The sequence below is a fragment of the Parasteatoda tepidariorum genome, chromosome 3, assembly GCF_043381705.1.
Source record: "Parasteatoda tepidariorum isolate YZ-2023 chromosome 3, CAS_Ptep_4.0, whole genome shotgun sequence".
Taxonomy (NCBI): Eukaryota; Metazoa; Arthropoda; class Arachnida; order Araneae; family Theridiidae; genus Parasteatoda; species Parasteatoda tepidariorum.
In genome coordinates, this window is record NC_092206.1 from 56435091 (window position 1) to 56441091 (window position 6001).

Here is a 6001-nt window from a genome sequence, read left to right on the forward strand (position 1 = left end):
TTGATATCAGGTCACAAANTTCTATTAGAGTGGTGTAAAAAGGATTAGTATGTGGGAGGAAGGAGCGAAGCGCTTTTTGACGATGTGATTTGTAAATATTTCTATATACTTAATTTTATGTTTGTGATGTGGCATAGTAGGTGGTTAAATAAATTTGTTTTATGCCAAGAAAAGTTTAGTGTGAAAATCATTTCACATTATGAAAATTTGAAAAAGAACCTGCAAGTTTTAGTTATTGTTGTATATTGTGTTGTATTATTATTAAAATGTTGAATTATTATTGATCAACATCACAGGTATGTCAATGATATTTTTGATTAAAACTTATATTGTAATTATTGAATTTCAAAATTAAGTTAAATTTTCGTCACCATTAAACATTCCTTTTGCCCGGTGGCAATGACGTATAAAGGCAGTTTTAGATTACAAATTGCATTATAATGAAGTTTAGTCACAGTGAACTTAACATGATCCCTTTAGTCTCGACAGCAAGGTTACATTACATTACATGATGAAGGTAGATAACATAGCATTTTTGGATTAGAAATTATATTATTTGGATGCAAGTTTGATTTTAGATTTTACAAATAAGATTTCGGACTACAAATTAGATTATATTCTAATCATAAAATTCTAAAATTAAACTTTAGTCCGTTGTTAAAAGTATCAAGACAATATTGATTTAAAATTTTTGGATTTTGTAATTGTTAAATTTTAAAATAAAGACTTACGTGGTTTGATTGATTGGTTCATTTACGTCGCACTAGAGCTGCACAATGGGCTATTGGCGACGGTCTGGGAAACATCCCTGAGGATGATCCAAAGACATGCCATCACAATTTTGATCCTCTGCGGAGGGGATGGCACCCCCGCTTCGGTAGCCCGACGACCTGCGCGCGAAGTCGAGCACTTTACGGTAGCACAGTTTAACGAGGACCAATACCGCACACCCTCGGTCCCTACGCAGACTGATTCAAGTGGTCACCCACCCGCACACTGACCGCAGCCAGTGATGCTTGACTTCGGTGATCTGCTGGGAACCGTGTCTTAACGATCAGTCCAGTGCGGGACACGTGGATAATTATAATTAAGCTTCGCGCTTTCGGGAAACGGTGGAAATAACTCTGCAGAAAATTGCTTTTAAGGTATGAAGAAGGCGCTATACCGAAGGAAAAATTTTTCATCGCAAATTCTCTTTCACTGATATAAGTAACTTACAATTTAAAGTATAAAAAAAGTTAATTCAGGCAAACCTAGAATAAGCCATGAATTTTTAGTTGCTGAAAAAAAAAATTCAAAACATCAAAAATGCAGACAAATTATATTGGAAGAAAGCTTTCCCGTTGCGTAAACCTAAGCTATTCTCTCATAATTTGTTTCCTTTTGATACTTTGAAAATTTCTTCTCAGTATTTGGGAACTTCGTAGTTTATCCTAGGTTTGTCTGAACATTACTTCTTCTATACTTTCAATTTTAATTTAATTATGGAGGGCAAAAAGAATTTGCGATGGAAAGTTTCTCCTGTGGTATAACGTCCTCTGGAGGAGATAATGGCGATTGCCCAATATTATTAATTCAATTATGTTTATTGCAAACGGGCTTTGAGAGTGGCAATGGTCTGCCACTTGTATGTCGTAGATGTGATGGGTTTACATAATTTATTTTATTTATTTATTTATTTTTTTTGTTGGATGGAAACTCTGATGAGGCGTAACTCATTCGGATACAATATTCCTATCACCTGCAATTTTTAAAGTGTTTTGGGGCCTAGGCATCAAATATTAGTATACGCCATGATTGCGACCAGCCAGGTCGATAATGTGTGAACTTTGCACCATTTGTGACAGTAATAAAATGTTTTTATACTGATTTATCATTTAGATTGGAACACTGACATTAATTCGAAATTCTCAGTAAAAGTTTTATGGGACATACTTTATAATTGGTTCCCTTATTCAGGGTGAGTCTCGAATAAAATAACCTATGTTAATTTAATAACATCTCCCAAAATAACCTAACATCCACTCTTTTAAAAAATGCTTAAGCGCAATCTAATAATACTGACTCAAAATTTGGTGATAAAAACCGAATTTGTCTCATGAACACAGTTTTTTGATGTATGTACAGTGCACAAAATAAAAAACGGACACCTTTGAACAACTTTTGATTTAATGATCCGATCGTTACGTTCTGGGACTCCTTAAAGGTTCGAGGGGGTGACCTCATATAGGGTAATTAATTAGTGCAGACAATATTTTAAGTTACGAAATCAGCCACGAAAATGTGCTTTCTCTGAATAAATTTACCTTTTTTTTCGACGGATTTGGATTTCTGACTATAGAATGTAACGTTTAGTNACGCCATGATTGCGACCAGCCAGGTCGATAATGTGTGAACTTTGCACCATTTGTGACAGTAATAAAATGTTTTTATACTGATTTATCATTTAGATTGGAACACTGACATTAATTCGAAATTCTCAGTAAAAGTTTTATGGGACATTCTTTATAATTGGTTCCCTTATTCAGGGTGAGTCTCGAATAACGTTCAGTAAAAATTTATAAAACAACTGTCGAAAAGCATTTGAATTGTAAGATATACTACAATTTTTACGCATCATTTTAAATAATGCAATTTTAAATGGCAAAATACTAAATTTGAGGGAAATAGGTTCAGTAGGTCCCTAAAAATCAAATTTTTAAATCATAATTCGATTTTTTAGCATTGCAACTCAGAAGTTTTTTGACAATTATTAAATAATAAATATTTGCTGAAAGTTATATTTTGCAATGAATTATCTTTGGATAAACAAATTTCATAATTGTGTGCTAAAGTTTTGAAATTCGTTTAAAAAGTTCTCTATTGTAAAAACATGTTGAAATACTCAAAAAGTAAAATTAAGGGGTCCGAACTTTGGACAGCTCTCCGGATCAGACTATTGGGATCACATTTCCCAGATTAAGGCTACTTCTATATTTTAGAGGTCAGAAATCCGAATCCGTTGAAAAAAAGGTCTATCTATACAGAGAAGGTACGTTTCTGTGTTCAATTTCGAAACTTAAAATATCGCCTGCAGTAATTAATTATCATATTTGAGGTTACCTCCTCGAACTATTTAAATTGAGTCATAGAACATGAAGATTCGATCATTAGATCAAAAGTCATTCAGAGTAGTCTGTTTATTCTTTTGCGCACTGTACTTGTTTCAGATGAAAATAAATCTAATTAGGAAATAATACTATCGAAAATCACCTCCACGGAAATTTTATTTCTGTAGATAAATATTACATTGATTTGCTTGAAGGTCCATTTACGTTTCCTTATAAAATTTTGTCTATCTTTATTTTCTCCCTGTATATAAAATTTTTGTTCTGGCTTTTTAAGTACTAGCAGCTGAACGTCATAAATGCACCGTTCCCAGTAAGATTTTATAACTGTTGACAATTACAAAGGTTGCTATAGAAACGTAGTTTCTCCTTTCACCAGAGACTAATAATTGGCTATTGTACGTTTAGTTAGAGAAAAGTTGCAGAGGTTTTAAAAATTAGTAAGCTTCGCAGTCTTGGCCCGACCATGCACTGTATAACCAATAATTGACATTTCTTATTTTTAATAATTCAATAGATTGCAATGGAAATTCGGAGGGATAGCAGACCGATTTTTTAAAGTTAATTCATTATTTTAATTTGTTCTTTGCTGCCATACATCAATATGATTTTTTAAACTTCTGCGTTTTAACTCTCCTTGTCCCACGGTCAGATCAACAGACTAACAATAATGGCTTCGTTTAAGTTGCTATACTATAGCATACAAGATATAAAAATATTGAAACACTCTATAATTTAAGATAATTAGGATTTCAAGTCATACATTTTTGTGCTGTCTTTCTGAAGATGTATGTTTTCTAGTTTATAAAAATAAAAATAATTTAATAACGAACCTTGGTAGATAATCAATGTTTTGTTATATCAAAAAAAAAAAAAAAAAAAAAAANAAAAAAAAAAAAAAAAAAAAAAAAAAAAAAAAAAAAAAAAAAATGGTGGAAATGAAAGTAACTCCCAAAATGACCTCTCTTTCCGCCTTAATACAGTTTTTTTTTCCTTTTCTTTTTTTTCGTTTCTATTTTCAAGAAGAAAACTTAAAAATAGAAAAGAAAAAACTTTTATAACAAGAAGCAACGAGATAACGATATTTTTTAATGCGTGTATATCTTACCTCTTGTCAGGAGATATCAGAACTTCAATACCGCTTTAGATCATAACGATATATTCCTATTTCAATATCGTGTATTTTTCTGCAAACTGTGTTTTCCAAACAAAAAGTTACTAAAATTCCAAATAAAATTCTTAAAAAAAATATTTCAAATATTAAACAGGTTGTAGCTTTGTATGATCTGGTTAAATGTTCGCTCAATTTTACAAGCAAACGTGCATATTTTGAAGAAATGTAGCTGGAGCACAGCATTTAATATTCTCTACTAAGGTTTGAGTAGTCCTGTACTAGTGAATATAAACCTTTGAGTTGCGTATTGCCTAACGATATTGAACTTCAATACAACTTTATATCATCACGAAATATCGATATTTTACCATATATCGTAATATTGTTCAAAGTTATCATAGCTACATTATTTTTAAATTGGTCAATATTTTCGATATTCTAAGGAAATCTATCAACACTTACGATTCGTAGTCCATTAATATGTCATATGTAATTATAGCATAATTAAGTATCATATCATATTCAATAATAGTTGCCTATAATATTCTTAATAGTATAATACTTGATATTTATCGTTGGTAATAATGTTAACAATATTATCGTATTCTGTAATTACCATATAATATGTATATATCGGGAGAGAGGGTAGGTATTTAAGATATAAAATGAGATAACATTTAAAAATATCCTTATCACGATGTCCTTACCACAATACAAAAATATCCTTACCAAGAATCATAATAAGTATTGATTCATCACGATATGTCATTTGGCTAACTTTTCCATTTTACATAAACGTAACTTTTCCATTTTAGAAACTTTAAAATGATCTTACTTAATCACTTTTCGGTTAATTTTAAAAATATTTCCTCTAATTCAGTACATGAAATGACCAGGTTAGAGATTCAATGCACTATAATTTATTGAATCGTAAAAAAAAAAAAAAAAAAAATTGATTATTTCGCATTAAAATGTAAAAATTTAAAATGGTTGTTCAAAGTCACTTATCAGGTATGAAAAGGATAAAATATTTTTGTAAACAATTAAAAAAAACTGAGGAGACGCACAGAAAATTCTATTTCAATACGCAGAATTCCCCTTTTTATATATAAAATAATTGCTACTAGTACGCAAAACAATCACAGTTACATAGATTTTTTTTCAGATAAATGTTATAAATACATACATGTATTTATTAAAAAAGACAACAAAAAAATGTGTGTCATAGCATGCTTTATATACTAAACTCGTATTTAACATAATCTTTATAGAAAACCTATTCAGTTTTTAAATCTAAAATCTCTATTTGTATTTGTGCATTGTATGTGATATTTATTTCGGAAGTAAATGTACATGAGTGAAGCTTGAAATGTTAGAAAGATTTGTTTTATCAACGAATAAAAATTTTCAAACAGCATGCTGCCGTTTATTTTTTCGCTTTTCAAGAGTACTAGCTGATTCTGATAGGATTCCTATTGTTACATGCAGAACTTCTCGCTATATGAATCCTTCACACTTGTATAGCAAGAATCACTTTCGAATCTGTTAACTCTTTAAAATATAGTTAAGAGCAAATATTGCAATAGGGGAACATTTGCTCTTGATAAATATATTTGAAAAGTTCTACAAAAAAGTAATATCCTAAAAAAAAATTCTACAAAAAAGTAATATCCTAAAAGAAATTCTACAAAAAAGCAATATCTAAATGGTACATCCATTTTAGAGCGCACTAAGTAATATTCTTTGCCTAAAGGCAGTGGCGTAGTTTTGATGAACGTTC